We start from the raw sequence: 25,271 nt of genomic DNA on the forward strand, positions 1-25,271 counted from the left end.
GCAGACTTCCAGAGCTCAGACACAAGGCCCTAGCGTAAGCTGGCCACTCCGGCGGAGGTAGCAGGCGTTGCCACACCGCAGACAGAGGCAGCCAGGGGGGAGAAACTGCCCTTACCATTAGGGACATTTGATTCATGACACTAGCCAGGAAGCGAACTGGCATCGAAGAGATACTGGCACCACCACCAGCAGCAGCAGCAGAATTGGGAAAGGCGAATGAGTGGGCAATTGGCGACCCACTCACCTGTTTCACCCCAGAGCAAAGCATCCAAACACTGTCAGTCCTTGGCGTTTGGGAGCGGACTTCCAGAGCTCAGACACAAGGCCCTAGCGTAAGCTGGCTACATTGGCGGAGGTAGCAGGCGTTGCCACACCGCAGCAAGTGCAACCAGGGGGGAGAAACTGCCCTTACCATAAGGGACATTTGAGGCATGACACTAGCCAGGAAGCGAACTGGCAGAGAAGAGACACTGGCACCACCACCAGCAGCAGCAGCAGCAGCATTGGAAAAGGCGAATGAGTGGGCAATTGACGACCCGCTCACCTGTTTCACCCCAGGGCAAAGCATCCAAAAACTGTCAGTCCTTGGCGTTTGGGAGCGGACTTCCAGAACTCAGACACAAGGCCCTAGCGTAAGCTGGCTACACCGGCGGAGGTAGCAGGCGTTGCCACACCGCAACAAGTGCAACCAGGGGGGAGAAACTACCCTTACCATCAGGGACATTCGAGGCATGACACTAGCCAGGAAGCGAACTGGCATTGAAGAGAGACACTGGCACCACCACCAGCAGCAGCAGAATTGGGAAAGGCGAATGAGTGGGCAATTGACGACCCGCTCACCTGTTTCACCCCAGGGCAAAGCATCCAAGCACTGTCAGTCCTTGGCGTTTGGGAGCAGACCTACAGAACTCAGACACAAGGCCCTAGCGTAAGCTGGCTACACCGGCGGAGGTAGCAGGCGTTGCCACACCGCAGCAAGTGCAACCAGGGGGGAGAAACTACCCTTACCATCAGGGACATTCGAGGCATGACACTAGCCAGGAAGCGAACTGGCATTGAAGAGAGACACTGGCACCACCACCAGCAGCAGCAGAATTGGGAAAGGCGAATGAGTGGGCAATTGACGACCCGCTCACCTGTTTCACCCCAGGGCAAAGCATCCAAGCACTGTCAGTCCTTGGCGTTTGGGAGCAGACCTACAGAACTCAGACACAAGGCCCTAGCATAAGCTAGCTACACCGGCGGAGGTAGCAGGCGTTGCCACAACGCAGCAAGTGCAACCAGGGGGGAGAAACTACCCTTTCCATTAGGGACATCTGAGGCATGATTTCAGCCAGGAAGCGAACTGGCAAAAGATACTGGCACCACCACCAGCAGCAGCGTTGGAAACGGAAAAAGGTGAATGAGTGGGCAATTGACGACCCACTCACCTGTTTCACCCCAGGGCAAAGCATCCAAAGACTGTCAGTCCTAGGCGTTTGGGAGCGGACTTACAGAGCTCAGACACTAGGCCCTAGCGTAAATTGGCTACACCAGCGGAGGTAGCAGGCATTGCCACACCGCAGCAAGTGCAACCAGGGGGAGAAACTACCTTAAACATTAGAGAGAAAAAATTTAACTTTCCAAGCTAAGAGCTGGGTAACCCAATTTGGGCAGATTGAATTTAAGAAAGGCAATCTGCTCCATCAGATGAGGTGCCATGCGTGAGCGCTGTGGACTCAGTATGTTTCCAGTCATAGAAAACACGCGCTCACTTTGAACAGTGGTTGGCGGACATGATAGAAGCTGCTGCGCAACCCATGAGAGTGCAGGCCACACACTCTTCTTTTCATCCCAGTAGCTAAGAGGATCAACATTAGGAGCAGAAGGAACTTCACAGAGGTAAAGTTTGACCATTTCAGCAGCACTACTCTCCTTTCTGCTGCTAGCTCTGTCAGATGGTCCAACTATACTGCCAAGTGCCTCTTCCCAAAACGCAGCTGCTCCACTCAGCTGTGTTGTGCTGCTTGTGGCACTGCTGCTGATGCTGCTGCTAGGGGTAGCAGACCACATCATCTCTTCCTCCTCCTGCACCTCACCCTCCTCGGACAGCATTCCCATTTTACGCTGCCAGTCACGCACCTTGTTGACCAATTGCTCCCGGTAGCTACTGAGAACATTGAATTTCAAAGCTAGCTTTCCCTTAATTCTTGGATCACAAAGGCACGCTAGCATCATTTCGGGACTCTCTTCCATTCGCTTGCGAAGGTGTACTTTTAGCAGATCCTTCAGCTTCCTGACTATGGCTGCTACGTCAGGATGTAGAGTGCCACCTTGAACAGCCTCACGGTTTCCAAGGAACACATCCATCTTGCTGCCTAGATGGGAGAACACTGGGATTACCTGGGCCAGACTGGCAGTGTTTGAGCTTAAATTTTCTGTGGCATCCCTGAATGGTTTAAGGACTGCCACTAGCTGGGCGATCACTGTCCAATCCTCCCTATTCAATGGAGAGGTAATCCCAATATTGTGCTCTGAGGCAAGATTATGGATTGCCCTCTGCTGCTCCAAAATCCTCTCTAGCATGTCTAACGTGGAGTTCCACCGTGTACTGACATCCTGACGTAGGCAGTGTACGGGAAGACCTGACCTCTCTTGCTCTTCCCTCAAAAGTTGGCTAGCCTTAACACTATGGTGAAAGTGCCCAGCGATCTTTCTGCAGCGGGACAGAACTACTGCTGCCACATTAGTTCCTTCTGACATTGCTGCCTTCACTACAAGATGGATGATGTGGGCTGCACAGCGCACACCAACAATATGACCATCTCGCAGCGCTTTCACCATATTGGCACCTCCGTCAGTTACCACAAAACCAACTTCAACATTGGTGCCCGCCTCTGCTCCCACCCAAAGGCTAAACATTTTCCTAATCGCATGCAGAATATTTTGGGAAGTGTGCTTTTCATCCATCACTTCTGCATGGAGAAGGAATGATCGGTAGCCTGCTGCAGCAACTTCCTTAGACACACCGGGCTGCCACCAGTGTGCTGTCAAAGAAAGAAAGGCATGCTGGGCGCTAGGTGCACTCCACAAATCTGTAGTGAAATGAACACACTGACCAGCAGCCTTGGAAAGCTCCTCTTTCACTGCTGCAACACAGGACCGATACAGCGAGGGGACAATGTTCCTGCTGAAAGTGGAACGTGACGGAACTGTGTATTGTGGAGCCACAGCCGCCATCAATTGTTTGAAAGGCTCCCCTTCAATCATGGAGAAGGATGCCCCTCCAACAGCAATGAACTGACCAATAAGTCGCGTTACTTTATTGGCCTGCTGTTTGGGCATCGTTCTCTTGGAGTGGAATGCCCCAAATTCTTCCAGGGTGGGCTGGGCATGCAGTGCTCCAACCTGCCTTGGTCTCTGGCTGCCAGCACTAGTTGCTGCTGCTGCTGCTGCTGCTATTGGCTCAGAAGAAGAAGCTGTTGGGGTTTTTCCACGGCCACCAGCTATGCTGCCTGCACTAAGTTTTACCTCTGCATCTTTCCCCAATAGCACAGCGTTGTGTTGAGTGCTGAGGTGATGCTTCATGCTAGCACTGGTAAAATGGCCAGACACTTTCCCTCTGCTTATTAGCTTCCCACAATGTTTGCACTTTCCATAGCGCCCTTCTTCAACATTTTCAAAGTGCTCCCAAATTGGGGCGCGCATAGCCTTGGAGTGTGCCTTGGGTGCTGCTCTTACTGCTCGGGGTGGATGAACAGAGGCAGAACTAGTGGTGGTGGGACTGGTGGTAACAGTACTGGCCATAGTGGGACTGCTAATTGCTTTAGATTTGCTAGGTTTTGCTGCTGCTGCTGGTGGTGGTGATGGTGATGATCGTAGCGGAGAAGGTGGAGGCTCAGGGGAAAATTGTGCACTAGTCATTTGGACACTGCTCCCTGAGGAATCTGATTCCTGACCACTCATCTCCTCTACTTCCTCTGGCTCATAGTCTAGCTCTTCATTAGCCAGATCGAATGGAATTCCTGCTAGGCTGGAGCTAAGACTGATATCGTCGTGAGACTCGTGACTAGTAGTAGTGCGAGCAGGAAGAATAGACTCTGCACTTGGCCTCTCAGTCTCAGGCTCCTCTGCTACCTCGCTAGGTGGAGTTCCACTATGTGTAGCCCTCTCTCTAACTGTCTTTACAAAAATTTTGTAAGGACTTGGTGGCTTGCTAGAGGTACTAGGAGGACATGGCGTGGCGGTACCAGTGGGAACAGTAGGCGCAGCACTAGTGGTGGTAGAGGCGGGGGTGGTGGTGGTGGTGGTTTTCCCTACAAAGGAATGAGATCGCTTTGGTTTGGGACCCCTCTGAGTCTTGCTGCTAATTTGGCTCTGCTTGGTACCTTGCATGCTGCTGGTGGATGGGGAAGATGCTGCTTGGGGCAAAAGGCACTTCTTTTTAGTCACTGGGCTGGTACTACTTGTGCTACCCTTTAACTTTGAACGTGCTTCTGGTGCTTTAGGCTTTCCGTAAAAAACCATAGAGCTTGTGGGCCTAGCCGCACTACTACTGCCTGCTTTTGGTGCCTTTCCTTTACTTGATGATCCTTCAAGCAATGCTTCCCCAAATGATAAGCGAGAGCTTGGCCTACTTGGCCGACTAGACTGACGCAAAGGCTGCATCTTAGAGCTGGTGGTGGTGCTGGTGGTGGTGCTGGTGGTGGTGGTGGTGGTGGTAGATGGAGCTTGTCCCTCCTTAGTCCCAAAAGGAGGATCCATTTCAAATTTTGTGTTGTGTGTGTAGTGTAGTGTAGTGTAGTGTAGTGTTTAAAAAACTATAAAAAAAAAAATAAAAAAATAAAAATAAAAAAAAGGAAAAACGAATTAAAGACAAAAAAATTAGAGGAAGTTCTCTTCAGTGCTACTGCTTAAAAAGTAAAACTATGCACTACTGCACTGTGCTGTGTGCAATCTGCCAAAATCCTAAAGTTATTGAAATTATTAACTCAAGATTAACTATTTAATAACTAGCAGTATTTTATTTTTAATTTGAATTTACACGGGCCTAAGAGCTTAGCCTACCACTATGCTAGCCTAAAGCTATATTTCCTTACTATAAGTCTACCTCTAGGCAGACGCTCTCAAACCCACTAAGCTAAAGTGAGGTTAAATCAGATTCAGTATATGATTTATTAATTAATATTAAGTTATATAATATTAATAGATTAGAACTAATTTACTTATATATTATGTATTATAGATAGAAGAATATAGATTATGAATTAGAATTTAGAATTAGAATTACTTATATTATAGATTATGAATTAGAATATTATTATTTATAATATATTATAGATTAAGATTAAAGAAGATTAGAATTATTTTAGTACTACAGCTAGTAGCTTGAAGCTTTGCTTAGTACAGCTCGTCACAGTCAATTTTTCTTGAAAAGAATTAGAAATAAAATAAAATGTCACAGCAAAACAGTTATCTTCACTGCTTGCTGCACTCACTAGCCCAACAAGTTCACTTCACTGATGGACTGAGGTGAGCAAAACACTAAGGGTACTTTTAATAAAATTGAAATAAAATGTAAAATAAATGAGAAAATCTTTGCAAAACAGTTAACGTCACTGCTTGCTGATCAAAAAAAAACACAGCACTTATGCGGCTGCACTCACTAGCCCAACAAGTTCACTTCACTGATGGACTGAGGTGAGCAAAACAAATGAAATAAAATGAAAGATTAATTAAGAAAAATTGACTTGGTCTCTTACTGTTGCTAAAACAAAGCACAAACTATAGAGCTGCAGCACCAGTACTAATAAGATTAGCTGAACTATACGCTAGTAGTAATTAATTAATATTATTACTTTTATTTATAGCTAATTTAATTAACTATTAAGATAAGAAAGAATTAGAGAATTATTGATATTACTGATTTTAGATTAGACACTAGTAGATGTTCTGAATGTCTACAGTACACTCTACACTAGTATACTATTACTAACTATAACTGACAAATATATATATAATTTTATAATGAATTCAATTATTAATTATATTAATTAATATTACTGATTTTAAATTAGACACTAGTAGATGAATGTCTACAGTACACTCTACACTAGTATACTATAGTATATATATATATATGACTGACAAATATATATATATATATATAATATTATAATGAACTATTAAATTCTAGATTCTATTAAATTGTAATTTATAAATTCTATTTAATTTATTTAAGCAGGACAGGCAATAGGCACTAGTGCCAGCCCAGGGCAAGGGCACCCCAGTGCCACTGAGGCACTGGGTGCACTGTCAACTCAACAGCACTTACACTAAAGTTGATGACAAATTAATTTTAAAAATATTAAATTAATCAAATTATTATTATTAAATATATTAATTAAGTAGCACTGAAGTGAGGATGAAGTACACAGTGAGAAATGGCAGGCTAAGTGTCAGGAACCAATTTTTCGCTGCCTGAACCATGGCTTTTTTAATACCTGTGGTGTTTACATCTGCAACCACTAGTGGCCACCCTCCACCGTCTGGAGCACTCAGAACTCAGGTGTGCCTTGTTACCTGGGTTGAGCCCTAGTCTACATCCAGCTGGGCCTTATTACCTGGATTACCCTGCCTTTATGAACCTGCCCTGCCCTTTAGTCAGGGCCTTTGTATTGAAGTCTATGGACCTTCCTGCTGTGGCTCTGCACCTGTACTGTTCCTGGTTCCCTGCTATTGTGTCCTTCCAAGTGGACTCCCTGCTATTGTGTCCTTCCAAGTGGACTCCCTGCTATTGTGTCCTTCCAAGTGGACTCCCTGCTATTGTGTCCTTCCAAGTGGACTCCCTGCTATTGTGTCCTTCCAAGTGGACTCCCTGCTATTGTGTCCTTCCAAGTGGACTCCCTGCTATTGTGTCCTTCCAAGTGGACTCCCTGCTTTGTGTCCTTCCAAGCGGGCTGTGTGCCTTTCGTACCCTTCCAAGCGGGCTGTGTGCCTTTCGTACCCTTCCAAGCGGGCTGTGTGCCTTTCGTACCCTTCCAAGCGGGCTGTGTGCCTTTCGTACCCTTCCAAGCGGGCTGTGTGCCTTTCGTGCCCTTCCAAGCGGGCTCTCTGTCTGTCGTGCCCTTCCAAGCGGGCTCTCTGTCTGTCGTGCCCTTCCAAGCGGGCTGTGTGCCTTTCGTGCCCTTCCAAGCGGGCTCTCTGTCTGTTGCGCCCTTCCAAGCGGGCTCTCTGTCTGTTGCGCCCTTCCAAGCGGGCTCCCTGCCAAAAGACTTATTACCTGTATTTTATTTTGCCATACGTCCGGTTACTTGCTTAGACTATATTACCCTTATTTGCTGGCCCTGTTATATACATGAAATACACTGCATTACCTGGATTTCTGTTTGTGGTGTCTTTGTTTGCATAATCATGCACCGTGGGTTACATACTGAACCCCAAGTATCCCCTGCGCATGGGCTCCTACCCGACCTGATCACCCGAGTCCTGACAGAATACAAAGGCCATTACAAGGAGTCAGCGGGGTTACTTTCAGTCATCAAAATGATAGGAGAATGCTTGCTTGAACTGTGCAAATCATTAATGCAAATCTGGGACTCCAACTCCAATCACTCTCATGAAGACCATTCACCTACACCTGCTACATCACCTGAGAAATCCAACAAGCCTGTTACCAGTGTTAAAAAGGAATCTCCTAGGAAATCTAGGAAACGTGAACCCCTTACCACAACCGAATTACAACAAAGGCGTGATGAGGAATCTTGCTTTTACTGTGGCAAAAAGGGACACTGGATCACCCAATGTCCTCTGAAACCTCCTAAACCCTCTGTACCGATTGAGCAGTCTACGTCACAACCACAGAGCTCTGCTAAAAGGGGAAGTAGCTTTATTCCCCAGGATAGTGAACCCATGGAGTATATACCAACCCTGGTGATTCCTGGTGCTTCTCAAACTCCGGTGGATGTCCAGCTGAAGCCTGATGATTGTTCTGTGATGGAATGCAGCGTCTGTGATCCTACAGTCTGTGGCAGTGTGGGTTGCTCCCATATGGATGAACTTCCTATTGCTTTCTGTTCAGCCGTGATTGCAACTCCTATCACTGCTACCTCAGCAAAGTGTGATACACCAGAGACTACCATAGCCCCTAGTATCACCTCTGGACTGATAGCAAAGATACATGACCCTATTCCATCTCTGAGGAAGAAGGGGCCTTCCATCAGTGCTTCCCATACCAAGCCTGCTTCTCCCGTTTTGACCCAGTGCAGTTCTGGTACTACCCCCCTGCTCCCAGTAGTGCCCTGGGTACAGGGCAGCTATGTGACCCCTGGTACATGGAAAGAGAAAGCACTGAATCATACCTTCTCATCAACTTCTTCAGCATCCAGTCCTAATTTGACCTACGATTGCACCACAGATAACCTTTCCTTTGATTGTGTTATTACCTCTAATGGCAATATAATCAGAAAGGAAGACCTGGAGATCTGTGAACAAGCTTTACCGAAAAGGAAGAAGAAGAAGAAGAAATCACGTTAAGTACACCCTTCTGCTCAGTTTATTAAAGGTGTACAGATTTTGTTCAGTCTGTTTGCGTTCAGTGACCGCTCCTTGGGGAGGGGGTACTGTCAGGAACCAATTTTTCGCTGCCTGAACCATGGCTTTTTTAATACCTGTGGTGTTTACATCTGCAACCACTAGTGGCCACCCTCCACCGTCTGGAGCACTCAGAACTCAGGTGTGCCTTGTTACCTGGGTTGAGCCCTAGTCTACATCCAGCTGGGCCTTATTACCTGGATTACCCTGCCTTTATGAACCTGCCCTGCCCTTTAGTCAGGGCCTTTGTATTGAAGTCTATGGACCTTCCTGCTGTGGCTCTGCACCTGTACTGTTCCTGGTTCCCTGCTATTGTGTCCTTCCAAGTGGACTCCCTGCTATTGTGTCCTTCCAAGTGGACTCCCTGCTATTGTGTCCTTCCAAGTGGACTCCCTGCTATTGTGTCCTTCCAAGTGGACTCCCTGCTATTGTGTCCTTCCAAGTGGACTCCCTGCTATTGTGTCCTTCCAAGTGGACTCCCTGCTTTGTGTCCTTCCAAGCGGGCTGTGTGCCTTTCGTACCCTTCCAAGCGGGCTGTGTGCCTTTCGTACCCTTCCAAGCGGGCTGTGTGCCTTTCGTACCCTTCCAAGCGGGCTGTGTGCCTTTCGTACCCTTCCAAGCGGGCTGTGTGCCTTTCGTGCCCTTCCAAGCGGGCTCTCTGTCTGTCGTGCCCTTCCAAGCGGGCTCTCTGTCTGTCGTGCCCTTCCAAGCGGGCTGTGTGCCTTTCGTGCCCTTCCAAGCGGGCTCTCTGTCTGTTGCGCCCTTCCAAGCGGGCTCTCTGTCTGTTGCGCCCTTCCAAGCGGGCTCCCTGCCAAAAGACTTATTACCTGTATTTTATTTTGCCATACGTCCGGTTACTTGCTTAGACTATATTACCCTTATTTGCTGGCCCTGTTATATACATGAAATACACTGCATTACCTGGATTTCTGTTTGTGGTGTCTTTGTTTGCATAATCATGCACCGTGGGTTACATACTGAACCCCAAGTATCCCCTGCGCATGGGCTCCTACCCGACCTGATCACCCGAGTCCTGACACTAAGGCTTACCAGTCTCACACAGAACAGAACAATCTCTCTCTGTAACGCTCGGATGCAGCACAGCAGTGTTGCCAAAGCAGTCACAGCGAAAAATGAATGGATCTCTCAGGCAAGCTCTGGTCTTATAAAGGCGCCTTCAGAATTCAAAAAACAGCAGCACAGGCATTGGACGAGACCCTTAGCGTTACGTCACAAGAGTGAGCTGATTGGACAGACGAGGATCAGCTCACTCCTGTTTGAAATTTTGGCGGTTGCGCGGCAAAAACGAAGACGATCACGAAGAATCTTCGATTCTTCGTGATTGTGAGTCTTCGTCTTCGCCTACGGTTTGCCGGCACTGTATTCTGTTCTACGTTCCTTCGGAACGAACAAAAAAACGGCCTCTTCGTGCTCGTTTTCATGTTCGCCCGAAGACGAATGCACAAGTCTAATCCCCAATATATGATGTGGTTTTGCACTAAGCACTGCAGCTCTGCAGCTCTGCAAGACGAACTCTCTCTCTCCCCCAGTGTCGCACATCCGGCAGTAATGTCACTGACCCGGATGTGGTTCAGTCCCCCAAGGCTAATGACACACCAAGTTGTTACAGGAGATCCGAGATCTCCCCAAACAGTGTTGGAGGCTGCAGCTGCTGATCGGGTGGCTGTGCGCCCCGTCTGAGCTGCGCCCCCCCTCTGAACTGCACCCGAGGCGAGTGCCTCACTCGCCTCACCCTTCCTACGGCCCTGCCTGCCCCTTCCGGCGACGCTACATCATCACGTCTTCATGCCCCGGTGCCGATCCAGGTGTTGACACATTCTAAGTTCAAGTGTATATATGGCATTTCTGGAGGCAGAGTGGCATATAGGGGATATAAGGCATATCAGGGAGGCAGAGTGGCATATAGAGGTGTATAAGGCATTTTTGGGGGCAGAGTGGCAAGTCTGGGGGCGGATGTGCATAACTGGGGGGCAGGTTGGCAAATAAAAGGAAATAAAAACAAAAATTTCTCAATCATAGCTTTTATTAAATATGAAAAAATAGTTTATTAGGGCCTTTTAACACTTTTGCTTTCTGGCATTCTAATATGAATAATGTTATAAAAAGAATGTTTTATAGTTATTTGTATGGCAAATAGTGTGACTCGGGTATGTATTAGGGGTGCGTGTGGGTATAAGAGCTCGTCCCCGGGATAAACTATATGGGGCTGGTCTCCAAATGTTTCCTGGGCTGCTTTTCATTCCCAGTCCGGCCCTGGCGGTAAAAGGGGATAGGCTTGTGGGGGAGGAGCCAGGTGCGGCAAAATTATGTTTTGCTTAGGGTGGCAAAAATCCTTGCATCAGCCCTGACACTACAATAGAGTGAAGTAGGATATCAGAACTGCATTGTGCTTGTATTTGACTTCTTGCTTCCTGAATGTTTGTAGTTGAGTGTGGTCTGGAGTCTGTGTGTAACCAGGGCTATTTTCAGGTCTCCCTGGGATGAGCAGCATTGAGACCTTCAGTGATGGAAGAATAAATAAGAGTTAGCTTTCACTGTTTTATGTAAATATCACTTCTATTACGACAAGACTTCCTCTTTCTGGTGACGGAAGTCAGAGAAACTTATGTAAACCTTCACCTTCATATTTATTGTATTCTAACTGCAGTTTTTTTTAATTTTCCAGCTGCTCAGTTACTTTTCTGCCTTCATCATGCATATAGTCTGTAAACTGAACTTTTTAGATTGTTAGAACAATGCACTTTGAAAAATGTTTCCTTGATATATATAAATATATGTTGCACATCCTGTTTTGAGTTTCAGGAAGTGATTGCTGGTTAGTATTTTTCTTGTTCCTTCTCTGAAAGCTCACCATTCTTGTCTGCCAATGTGCACTTGTGCAGGTTTTATTCTGGGTCATAGATGCCCACACAGAGTCTATTCTTGAAGATCATGGAGTACCACCGTCAGTGGATTTTTCTCATAAATAGCTGTTGTCTATTTTACAGTTGTGGGAATGGCTGCAAAGAGGTAAGCATTAAGTGGGAAGAAAAAAACATCATCATAAAGCAAAATTGTATCTGATATAAAAACAATTGTCTTTGGATTTTGTACGTGAAGTTCTTTGCAAGCCTTAGGTTTTTGGTATTCAAATATTGTGATATTTTCATAAAGGATCATTTTTGACAGTGTTTGTGAAACAATCTAATGCAGCTAATCCGTTGCTGCATTGTATCTTGCAGTACAGAATATTGTTTTTTCTTGAAGTTGCTTTTTTTACTAAACATTCCATTTGGAGGATCTTTTGTGTACTGGAGAAAGAGAACATCAGTGCTAGGCAGTATATAGTATAAGAATCTTGTGTAATGGGATAGGGAGCCACAATTTATGCAGATTGAAATAGAATAAATAATAGAAAACCTCTACTTTCCTCTTAATGATTTCTGGGCCTAGAAAGTTTTGACCTCTGATGTGACTACAAATTCCAGAGAGCGTTTTATCTCTAGATAACTAAATTATTTAGTTTAATTTATTCCTACAGTAAAGTAACCTGCCAGGAAACAGATGACCAAATACACACACCAGGACAGGCTCTGCCACACAGACACGCAAACACACACACACTAGGGCAGGCTCTGCCACACCGACACACAAACACACACCAGGACAGGCTCTGCCACCCCGACACCCAAACACACACACTAGGCTCTGCCACACTGCCCGAATCCGGACGGGCTAAGCTAACAATATATATTTTTTTATTTTCCATACTGCTTATGTCTTTTTTCCCTCAGCCTGCCCTTCCCTTTGGTATTGATTTATGTGATGGCCCCAGCTACACCCCTTGTGTATTGATGCTGCCAGCCCCACATGTATTTGTGCACTCCAGCCAGCCCCACATTGTATATTTATCCCACCAGACAGCCTCACATTTTCTTTTTATCCCACCAGACAGCCCCCCTTTAGTATTGATTTATGTGATGCCCCAGCCAGCACCCCATGAGAATTAATGCCCCCACATCCTTGCATATTGCCCCCAGCCAGCCCCACATTGTGTATTTATGCCACCCAGCCACCCCCCTTTAGTATCAAATAAGCCCTGGCACCCAGATTGCATAAACAGGACCTGCCTAGCACCCAGATTGGAAGCTTCCTTCTATGTTGCTCACACTCTGTGCGAACAACTTATGTTTTACCACCCAGGGGAAGCAGACTCGTCTCAGTGTCAATGTGACGTACGTAACATACGTGATATGACTCTGCTGGGTTCCTACTACCCTTGGGCGGTACAAGAGACGTGGCTCGCACAGGTAAGTAGTGGGCACCTGTGGAAGTGACCACGGGGGTTGCCCGTCCCCCTAGAGTGACGGCCTCTACAACCGTGGGTGCTGCGGGCTCAAGGGGCAGCTGCCCGTTTTGCCTTGCGTAAAAGATGTCCTTGGCGGCCGCATCGGCCACGCATAGACCCAGTCAGTCCGGCCCTGACTATTTTCAGGTAGGAACCTGCAGCTCCATCAACCCTACATTGATCCGGCCCTGCCTTTAGTGAGTAATGAAAGGTAAAAAAACCCTCACAAACTACATTTGTTTCACTTTCCTTTCCAAGAGTGTTCATAACTGCCATCCTGAAAAGTTCAACCAAATAATGTTAATACAAACTACATGGCCATGTATGTTAATGTATGCTCATCAAACATATCACCCCCAAAACCTAGGGACCAATATGGCATTGGAAATCTCCACCCCCACACACCTGCCTTTTCTAATATAACATAGTTACGTAGTTATATATAGGCTGAAAAAAGACATGCGGCCATCAAGTTTAGCCTTTCCTATATCTGTTAATTTGTTGCTGTTGATCCAAAAGAAGGCAAAAAAAAGTTAAATTTCATCTGCCATTTGTGTGCCCAGTCCCCCAGTCTATGTAGATCCCTCTACAGCACTGTAATATCCTGCTTGCACTGTATTTCTTTACCTAGTCATCTGCAAACACAGAAACATGACTTTCAACGCCTATTGCCAGGTCATTTATAAATATGTTGAATAAAATTGGCCCCAGAACAGAACCCTGAGGGACACCACTTACCACTTTTGTCCAGCTTGAAAATTTACCATTTATAACAACTCTCTGTACTCTATCTCTAAGCCAATGTTCTACCCAAGAACAAGAATTTGCATCTAGACCAATTTCCTTCAGTTTGAATACTAACCTATTGTGTGGAACCGTGTCAAACGCCTTGACAAAATCCAAGTAGATTACATCCACTGCCACACCACGATCTACACTTCTATTTACTTCTTCGTAGAATGCAATTAAATTAGTTTGCCAGGACCTATGTGTCATAAAATCATGCTGATTTTTGCTAATTATACTGTTCTTCCCAATGAATTCCTGAATATTATCCCTTAATAAGCCTTCAAATACTTTCCCAACCACAGAAGTTAAACTCACAGGTCTATAATTTCTGGGCACAGAGTTTGAACCCTTTTTGAATATAGGAACCACATCTGCCTTCCTCCAACCCTCTGGTACAATGCCGGAAAGAAAAGAATCCCGGAATATTAGAAACAGAGGTTCACTTATTTCCTGACTAAGCTCCTTAAGTACTCGTGGGTGAATACCGTCAGCTTTGTTGACATTAACTTTCTTTAGTTGCTGCAGCACCTTGTCCTGAGCCATCCAATCACAGTTTGATTGCAATTCTTTTTTCAGTAGTCATATGTATATCCATTGCCATAGGTTCCTCAATATATACTGAGGAAAAATAGTTATTTAAAGTTTCTGCTTTTTCTTGGTCCTCCTTAACCAACACTCCTATATCTGTTTTTAGTGAACCTACATTTTCATTTTTTGTTTATTTAGAATTTATGTACATATGTTTAACCCCCTTAAACATTTAGCTGTCATTTTCTCCTCTCCCATTTAGTGTACTCGCACAAGTTATATATTTTTTACCAGAACAAGAAGGCATTTCTTCAGATACCATGTTTTTTGATCATATCATCTAATTTCTTATATAAAAAAATAAAATATCATGAAAATTGCAATAAAAAAGTACCTTTTATCACTTTTATTTGAAAAATATTTTACGCATCTACAAAAGCTAATGAAAAAACCTACTAAATAGATTTTACTATTTATCCTGAGTTTAGAAATACCCAATGTTTTTATGTTTTTGCTTTTTTGCAAGTTATAGTGCAATAAGTACAAATAGCGTTTTGCGATTTCAAAACCATTTTTCCAAATCTGGTCATTCTGCCCCATGTGCTATTTGGGACATAAGCCAGCCAATGCAATTTGACACATCAAACCATATCTTTTTGTAAACTAGACACCCCAAGGTATTTCAAATGCTGGTATTTTAACCCATTACATGCACTTATTCTACTACCACCCTTTGTCAAACTTTGTGCTAGTAATTTCTTGTGTATTTTTTTCTCATACACATTCTACATTAGGTATAAATTTACAGCTGCTGTCATGTGTCACTGTCAAACAACACTCCAATATGTGTTCAGCAACATCCCTTGAGTACAGTAATACCACCCATGCATGGGTTTTTTTGGTTGTTTGGGGGCTAAAAGGCCGCATTTGGGAGGTGCGATTATTATTATTTATTTTTTTTCATTTTATTATCTGCATCTGTGCCAATGCCTATGCCCTATTTGGGAAAGCTTTGAACACGGCCAGTTCAACCCCATCAAACCATACATTTTTTCCACTAGACACCCCATTGGTATTTGAAATGCTAGTATTTTAACTGTTTCCATGCCAGGATTTTTTGGAATATACAGCGCTTATTTTAGCAGTTGCTAAACTTTTTTTCTTATTTTAATTTTTTTATATTTTTGGACTTTATTTTACATTTTGTTGAAACTGGAAGATTCCCCTGATGGTGACATCACTGCATAATTGTTTTTAATGTTACCAAACTAATATATACCTCACGCCGCAGGGGAACTGGTTCCTCCTCTCCAGCAGCCGCGGACGTCTGCACAATGGGCTCAGACAACCGCTGCTGCCAGCATTTCCATGCCAGCGTGACATAACCTTCCGGTGCTCCACCATAGAAGCCCCGGTGGGAGTGCGGGCAGCGGAGGTTGTCTACGCATATCGCGTAGACGTTCACCGGCTGCGACGGTGCGCCTAGACAACCTCTGCTGCCAGCACTTTGGGCGGTGTTTCTCCATCATAGAGGCCAGCGTGCCGGCAGTGGAGGTTGTCTGCGTGCATCCCACAGGCGTCCACCGGCCGGCCCTGCTAGACACCAGGGAGTCTGGGGATGCATTGGTAAGTCAGGGGGCAGAGTGGCACTTCTAGGGTGCATAAAGGATATCTGGGGGGTCAGGGTGGCATATCTGGGGGCAGAGTGGCATGTCTGGGGGGGTCAGAGTGGCATATCAGGGGTTACAAAGCATATCTGGGACACAGAGTGGCATATCAGGGGGCAAAGGGGCATATCTATAAGTAAGGTGCATTATGAATTAAGGGGGGTACCTTAAAGTGGCTATTGGTTTTCTGTTTATATATAATATATGCTGACAAACTGTATAATAGATGGAACCAAAAATGTTAAAATACATGTATGCCTGTTCATTAGATAAAATACTGTTTTACCATTCCGCTATTCTTTAAAAATATTTTTTTCTTTTAAATATCACCAAACTTTAAGAGTGCAGCCTATAATTGGGTGTGGCCTATATTCGAGCCAATACGGTATATATATATATTTTTTAACTATCTTTATTTTTTCCATTTTTTTTTTTATATTTTACATTGTGATTAGAAAGCTGGGCTCGTTTGACTTTCATAGTTGAATGCAGTACATATCTGGAGAGACCCTCTTGAAAACTCTCACAGTGGCCCTTGTGACCGCTTTCATGAGAGACCACAGATCGCATAAGGGTTGGTTTTCGGTGTCACTGTATGCCTTACTATCGAGGCATTTCAGCTATACCATTGAAGCTTAAGAGACGGTCGTTGACATCTTGCAGTCTTGTCACCATGTGTCAGGCTCATCATCTCAGCCCTTACTGGATGTTGGAGTCTAGAGCGCAGAAGTGTAAGAAAGCACACAGCGATAGAAACACACTTCAAAAATGAGACACAAGCGGAATGTTTGGTTATAGCAAAGCAGACATCTCACTATAAGCAGCGGAGTAGGAGGCATATCATTTATACAGACTGCTGGGGAGTATGAAGGTAGAAAAGTCCAGGTAAGTATCCAAAAGGGTCTGGGACAGGTAGCAAGCAAAAAGGGGAAATCCAGTAGGCAGTCCAGGTCAAACAGGCAACAGGCTGGCAAAAGGGTAAATCCAAAAGGCAGTCCGGGTCAAAAAGGTAACAGGCAGGCAGGTAAATCCAACAGACAGATCCAGAGTCTGACATGAACTGTAGCTCCAAAGAACTTAATGAACTCAAAACTCTGTTACTGGGAGGCAGGGATATAAATCCTGTTCATTAGGTCAGGTGTGAATGGTATAGGCTTCAGGTGAGGGTGACAGATACAGCATAACCAAACACAGCTGAACATTAATACACAGAACATGGATTATATACATAGCCAGACATGCATACATGGTACAGGATGCCACAAAGGACAGGCAACAAAGTTATTCCCAGGGCAAAGTATTTCTCACTGTGTCAGACCTTGATGTTTGGGAGCGGACTTTTAGAGCTCACACACTAGGCTTTAGCGATAGCTGGCTATCTTGGCGGATTTTGCATTTGTTGCCACACTACAAACAGCCGCAGCTAGGGGAGGAGAAACTACCTTTACCATTGGGCTTGACATTTTAGAAAGGAAGGGAATAGGCAGAAAAAATAAACTGCCTATTAAGGAAAACGGTTTTGAAGTGACACCACCAGCATAATAGAAAAGAAAATAGAAAATGGAAGTGAGTGGGCGATTGGCGACCTGCTGACCTGTTCCATCCCCAGGGCAAAACATCCAAACACTGTCAGTCCTTGATGTTTGGGAGCGGATTTACAGAGCTCAAGCACTAGGCCCTAGCTTTAGCAGGCTACTCTGGTGGAGACAGCCGGCATTGCCAGACCACAAACAGATGCAGCCAAAGGGGACAACTATTACCTTTGCCCTTTTTGGGGTTTCTTTTGGGAATATTAACTGTCCAAATTGGGCAGATTGAATTTAAGAAAGGCAATCTACTCCATCAGATGAGGTGACATCTGTGAGTATTATTTACAGTTATAGAAAACATGCACTCACTTTGAAGAGTGATTGACGGACATGATAGCAGCTGCTGCGCAACCCATGAGAGTGCAGGCCACATACTCTTCTTTTCATCCTTGTGACCAAGAGGGTCTACATTAGGCAGAGAAGGAAGTTCACTGGGTCACTGCTGCTGACGCTGCTGCTAAGAGTAGCACACAACATCATCTTATCCCCCTGCTGCACTACTCCCTTTTCTGCTGCCAATGACGCATCCTTTGGATCAGTTGATCCAGGAAGGTAAAAAGAAGATTACAATTGAGTATTAGCTTTCCCTTAATCCTTGGATCACAAAGGTACACTAGTATAATTTCGGGACATTTGTCCATTCGTTCACAAAGGCAAACTTTGAGCTGATCCTTCAGCTTCCTGACTATGGATGCTACGTCAGCATGTAGAGTGCCACCTTGAACAACCTCATGGTTTGCTGCCTTGATGGGAGAACACTGGCATTATTTGGGCCAGGATCACAGTGCTCAAGGACTGCCATTAGCTGAGCAATCACTATACAATCCTTCCTCTTTAATGGAGGTGCAATACCAATGTTGTGCTCTGATGCAAGACTATGGATTGCCCTCTGATGCTCAAAAATCCTCTCCAGCATATCGAATGTTGAGTTCCACCTTGTACTCACATCTTGTCATACACAGTGTTTGGGAAGACCTTCCTTCTCTTGCTACTCCCTCAAAAGTTGGCTAGCCTTAACACTGTGGTGGAAGTTCCCAGCAGTCTTTGTGCAGTGTGACAGCTAGGTACATTTCTGTTGTAAAATGCGCACACTGACCAGCAACCTTGGAAAAGCCCACTTTCACTGCTGAAACACAGGACCGATACAGTGAGGGGACAATATTCCTGCTAAAAGTGGAACATGAGGGAAGTTTGTATTGTGGAACCAAAGCTGCCCAACAATTGTGTGAAAGGCTCCCCTTCAGAATGCACCACCAACAGCAATCCACTGCCCATAATGTCTGTTTTGTTTATAAGCCTCCTGTGTGGACATTGATCTACTGGAGTTGAGTGCTCCAAATTGTTCCAGGGTGGACATGTTGCAGTGCTCCAACCACCCTTGATCTTTGGCTGCCATTACCACTAGCTGTATCTGCTATTGGCTCTGAAACACCGTTCGTGTTTTTTTTACTCTCTGCCTCTAGTGTGACAATGGTACTAGTTGTTGTAGTAGTGCCCTACAACTTTCTTCTGCCTCTTTTTTAGAGATGCATCCCACACCCGTATTTGATCAAATATACCACATACGAAGTGGTGCAGTTTATAAAACTTATTTTATATGTTTTCTTTGTAGCATTAGCAAATAATGCTGTCAATAATGCTTTTTTAGTTTGATTTATACAAGCTTTACAATAGTCCCTAAGTGGACTAGAGCTATTTGTTTATTTTATTTCTTTGATGACAGTAGGTGGAAATTCAGACTTTAGCTTTCGAGCCTTTTTAAAAATAACCATGGGTCCATCCCCTAGGACAGGTCCTAGAATCTCATCACCCTTCATCGGCGACGCTGAGGGGGGAGGCAGAAGGGGCAATGGATAAGTACAAATTATTGTGGCCCCCATGTGTCCTCCAACTTGAAACTAGGAGACCACGTGGCCCTGGAATGAAGACTTTGGTTTAGTCCCAGAGTCTCCATTTGGTGCTACTGGACAGTTAGGGAAATCACAAATCTCCCTCTAACTGGCCCTAAATACAGGGAGTGGCAGGTCCGCTTCCTCCTACTAATACCAAGCCCCATGATATGCGTTTAAACTGCATATGTCTGAGAGACACACACAACGTAAATGCTGGTAAATGAGCTCCAGATGCCTGGTATGTCTACCAGGTAGCCCGGAGCTCAAGTCTAAAGGGTATCGCTCTGTGACCACACACCTTTTAGGCACCTGGTGCAAGTGTGTTTTAGCACAGATGTGTATGTGTGAGCATGCATATGTATGTATAAGTGTGTGTGTGGGCACAGATGTGTATGTGAGCATGGGTGTGTATGTGTAAGTGCATGTTGGCATGAGTGTGTAAGTCTGTGCAAGTGTTAGAATGTGTGTAAAAATGTGTGCCAGGGCAAGTCCTGTGGCGAAATCTTGGTGCTGGGGCAAGTTTTCATACTGTATAGGTAAAATGGGACATCCAAAGCAGATAGGCCTATTTCTTCTCAGAGGTTTTGCAAATATTCATGTCTGTGTATATATGTTAGAGGCTATGGAAATGGCCGTATTTGTGGGTACTACTTAACCCCCTACAGCTCACCCTCAGGTGCTATGCGTTGAGTCAGGGTCACGTATTTCCCGAGTAGCAGCCTGAAGTTTTGGCGGGCGGCCATGTACACAGTCAGCTCTGTTAGCGTTGTTCCGGTATCCTTCACGTTACTTCGCTCAATACCTCTTTCAGCTACCAGGTACATGGACAAACGCCGGTTTGTCCACTCTTTATGTCGGATTGGCTGCTGGTTTAGTGTTAGTATGGCTTTTAACCCTTGATTCTCCAACTTCTGCTACCGATCAAATTTATTGCTTTACGTGGGAAGTATGCTTCACCGCTGGTCCTGAGGGGTTGTGTACTTTGGCACATATATGTGCATAGATATTTTATGTTGTTTTAGGTTCCGGGGGGGGGGGGGCTGCTATATTGTACGGTTTCCATCGTTGTCCGTTATAAGCCTTTGTAAGTTGTTCTGCTTGCACGTACCTTACATAGCCTACCGTGGCTTCATATTCGTCTACTATCACTCATGCCAGTTCTATACCTACACCTTCCATTTTAGTCAGGGTAGGCGAGCTCAAGGGTTTAATGGTATCATCAGGAAATATTACTTTACGGAAGGGTAGTGGACGCATGGAATAGCCTTCCAGCAGAAGTGGTAGATGCTAATACAGTAAGGCGAGCATGGGATAGGCATAAAGCCAAGCTGGATATACGATACCGGCAGGTACTAAAGGTAATATTCAGAGGTTGGGCAGACCGGATGGGCCTACTGGTTCTTATCTGCCATCACTTTCTATGTTTCTATGTTTCTGTTGTTCCAGACCTATCACGTCTATGGGTCCATACGTGCTGAGTCTTTGTTTTTTAATTGACTACGTATGTAGTCTACTCGCCCGTACTACATACGTCACACGTGCAATAACATTCTTACTCGTCCACTTGAACCAAACTAGGCCGAGATTATTATTAGCCACAGGTATCCTCCGCCTTTGTAATCAAAGTCTGACACGTCTTTCACACTTGTATGCCTAGACTCTTCGTTTTTAATTGATCCATCCAGTCTACATGGATCGGGTCGGCATACCGGGCCCTCGCACGTACACTTCCCCTAGGTAGCTGCATGTCCAGCTTGTTACCGTACGGTCGTGGGGCTCCCACCTCATTCTAGGCTCACATCTTGCAAGGCTACCTATTATGTGTTCTCACCACAGGCCTCCTCCGCCTTTGTAACCAAAGTCTGACACGTCTTTCAGACTTGTATGCCTAGACTCTTCGTTTTTAATTGATCCATCCAGTCCACATGGTTCAGGTCGGCATACTGGCACGAACATTTCCCCTAGGTAGCTGCATGTCCAGCTTGTTACCGTACGGTTGTGGGGGTCCCACCTCGTTCTAGGCTCTGTCCAGGTGGTCGTCACTCCCTCCCCCTTCTCTGCTACTGTTTTTTCTCATAGTGACCGCAGTTTAACCATTTGTTTTCTCCCAGCCGTCATGTCTCACGTCTCGGACCCTCAAGATTTGCTCCAATTGCCAGTTTTCAGCTGGTGTCCTACAGCAGCTCTGGCAGCTTCTACCAGCTTGGATAGGGGAGGGGCGCAGCTTCAGCCATCCTCTTCAGCGACACCACAGGTAGATAAGTTGGGGAGGCCCATTCATTATTTAGGGAAGGTTCAGATTTGCGATATTTTTAACCTTGCAGTATGCAATTATGCACAGTGTCAGTAGCTTCACGTGTGTTTCATTTGCTATAGGGCACACCCTGAAACGGCCTGTACTATTAAGCTGAGATGGGTCAATGTGGTCCAGTTATCTACGTATCTGCAGGGTCACCCATATCACCAGCTATGGGCTTTTTTAATCACAGGTTTCACTTTGGGTTTTCATACGGGTCTTATCGCCCTTCCCCAGTCCTCTCAGCAGAGGCAAACCCCCGGGTCATGTCAGAGTTGCTTCGCACGGAATTGGATAAGGGGTTCCTTATAGGGCCTTTCAAGGAGCCTCCCTTTCAGGTTTGGAGGATTAACCCCATTGGCGTTGTTCGAGGGAAATTCTCCAATAAATATTGCTTGATTTATGACTTGTCGGCGCCTCGTTCTTACTATGTCCCCAGTATTAATTCATTGATTGCTTCTGAGGAGTTTTCTTTTAAATACTCATCGGTTCACATGGCCATTCAGAGTATTTTGCACGCAGGTAGGGGTGCTTGGCTGTCTCATGCAGACATTTGCGATGCGTTCAAAATCTTACCCGCACTATGGTAGCACCTGATGATAGGTCTATCATTTCTTTAGATGTAGCAGCACAGGCAATTCTTGTTATGTGGGATGTATTTTATACGTAACTGGAACGGTGTGCTTTGTTCATCCCTCAGCCGTCTACGTCTACGGTCTACGTCACTGTCGGTCATGTCTTTTTTGCGTGGGCTCGCGTGGTTATCTCTGCATCATCATTTTCATATCCTGGGCGCTCACATACCAGGAGTGTTAAACTCGGCAGCCGATGCCCTCTCCCGAGCTAATTTCCGTATGTTCTTTTTACAGAATCCAGCAGCAGACCCACGCCTGCATTGCACTTCTCCCAGCTCACCATGGATTGAAGTGCATATAGACGTCGCCCTTGCCCTTATCGACAGCTCCCTGTCCCATAATACTAGAAGGCTTATACCATGGCCTGGAATACCTTTGCTAGATTCCAGGATTTATATCCCGGCCAGGACTCTAGTGACACGCGGTATATACTAGCTTTCATATCTTATTGTCACACGGACCTTAACCTGTCTATGGCTGACCCCGACATTTCTTCATTGTTTGCTTCTAGGCCAATCAAAGCGGCGCTCGCTCGGTTGCGCAAACTACACCGCCCATCGCGCATGAGGTTGCCTATTTTTGGTACCCTGGTTCAAGGTATGGCTTCCTTGCTCAGCAGTTCTCCGTTTGGGGTACTGCAGAGGTTGGTGCTCAGGGCTGCCATATTTTTGGCCTTTTATGGTTTCCTGTGGCCCAGCAAGTTTTCTTACTCAGGCAGTCAGTCCCTTGTGCTGCGGAAACGATTTAACCAGACAGCCGCAGGGTTACCTCTTGCATTTGCGACGTTACAAGACACGTCAGACAGGACCGGGCGTGTTCATTAAGATTTTTGCTACACAGAATCAATGGTGTCCATATATAGTGGCTATATATATATAGAGTTTTGGATTTATTATTGATTCTTAATGGTTTCTGTTAGTATTTTTGCCCTTTTCCAAAATGCCTGCCGGATTTTGCCTTCCATAAGAGCCTTTATAATGTGTAATGCCTTTACAATGCGTGATGCCCGTATTGGACCAACTGGAAGGGACACTCTAAAGGTTACACCAGGACCCAGGACCTAGCAGAAACCGGAAGTGTCCTACCGGACGTGACCAGGCCCGGACTGGGACAAAAAATAGGCCCGGGCATTTAAGCCTGAGCAGCCCATATTTATTTATTTATTTATTGTTAAAGCCCACCCTTCATGTACCATCTTTGCATTTAATCATTTACACAAATCATTAACACATTCATTAATGCAGTCTCACAAATCATTCAAGCAATTCATCCACACATGAATTCATTGTCATACGCATTCACACAATTCATCCACACATTTATTCATTCATTCTCATACGCATTCACACTACCCCCTCTCATCATCTTATCTGCCCCTTCTCACTATGTTCCCCCTTTTCACTATGTAACCCCCTTCCCCACTTCTCAATATGTACCGCCTCTATCTATCCCCTCTCCCCCTTTCTCACTACCTAACCCCCCTCTGCCCCTTCTCACTGCAGCCCCTTCCCTCACCCTATTTACCTTGTTGCCAGAGCAAGCAGCAACTGCGACCGCGCCTGTGGCAGGGCAGGATTGACTTAGGGGCTGATGGAGCTGCAGCTCCAGGCTCCTACCTTAAAATAGGCCCAGTCAGGACCGGACTGACTGGGCCTATATGGCCGCATTAAGGCAGAGCCCCTTAAGCCCGCCGCAACTGCAACCGGGTCCGCCACTCTAAGGCAGAGCCGGCCTTAGGTGTTCTGGCGCCCTGTGCGGACTACTCCTCTGGTGCCCCCCCATCCCAAAAAAAGAAAGGAATAAAAACTTGTAACAAAACTCCCCTTTCTCACTATCTATCCCCCTGTATCACTATCTACCACCTCTGCCTCTTCTCACTGTTATCATTATATACTGAGGCAGACATTGACGGTGGTACAGCATAATACTTATCACTATATACTGAGGCAGAAATTGACGGTGGTACAGCATAACACCTACCACTATATACTGAGGCAGACAATGACGGTGGTACAGCATAACACCTATCACTATATACTGAGGCACACATTGACAGTGGTACAGCGTAATCCCTATCACTATACATTGAGCCAGACATTGACAATAGTGCAGCATAACCCCAATCACTATATACTACGCCAAACATGTGGTGTAGGCCTACCACTTCATTGTCTGGCTTAGTAGTAGGGATGCACCGAAACGAATTCTGGACTGAAACCGAAAATGCAGCATTTACCTGTCCGAAACCGAATATGACCTCCCCACACCATAAAAAAAACCCTTTTATTTAAAGTAAGTAACACACCAAAATAGGACAAAACAATTAAAAAACAATATTATATGTATATATATATGATTGTTAACAGCAATCACATTCCTATCATGCCCAGGCATACCCAGATTCCAGGATGTACTCGCAGACTTGGCATGATAGGAGTATGATTGCCCTATCTACCCCTTCTCACTCCCTTCTGCCCCATCTACCCCTTCCCCCCGTCTCACGCCCTTCTCCCTATCTACCCCCTCCTAACTATCTACCCTCTCCCTCTTTGAAGTTCACTTACCTTTCAGGAGTCCTGCGGTGAGGGTGCAAGGCCTCTGCCTCCCAGCTCTGCCACTGTATGGAACAGTATAGAGTGATGGGAGTTATGATGTACTTTTAGAGCATAATTAGATGATGAAAAAGACATTGGAAATGGTACAGCATAACACCCATCACTCTCACACCTATACCAATCCACACCTATATACCAATCCACACGTATATACCAATCCACACGTATATACCAATCCACACGTATATACCAATCCACACACATATACCAATCCACACGTATATACCAATCCACACGTATATACCAATCCACACGTATATACCAATCCACACGTATACCAATCCACACGTATATACCAATCCACACATATATACCAATCCACACATATATACCAATCCACA

Source organism: Sceloporus occidentalis, unplaced genomic scaffold (assembly GCF_023333645.1).
Source record: "Sceloporus occidentalis isolate IW3139 unplaced genomic scaffold, rSceOcc1.0.p SCAF_58, whole genome shotgun sequence".
Classification (NCBI taxonomy): domain Eukaryota; kingdom Metazoa; phylum Chordata; class Lepidosauria; order Squamata; family Phrynosomatidae; genus Sceloporus; species Sceloporus occidentalis.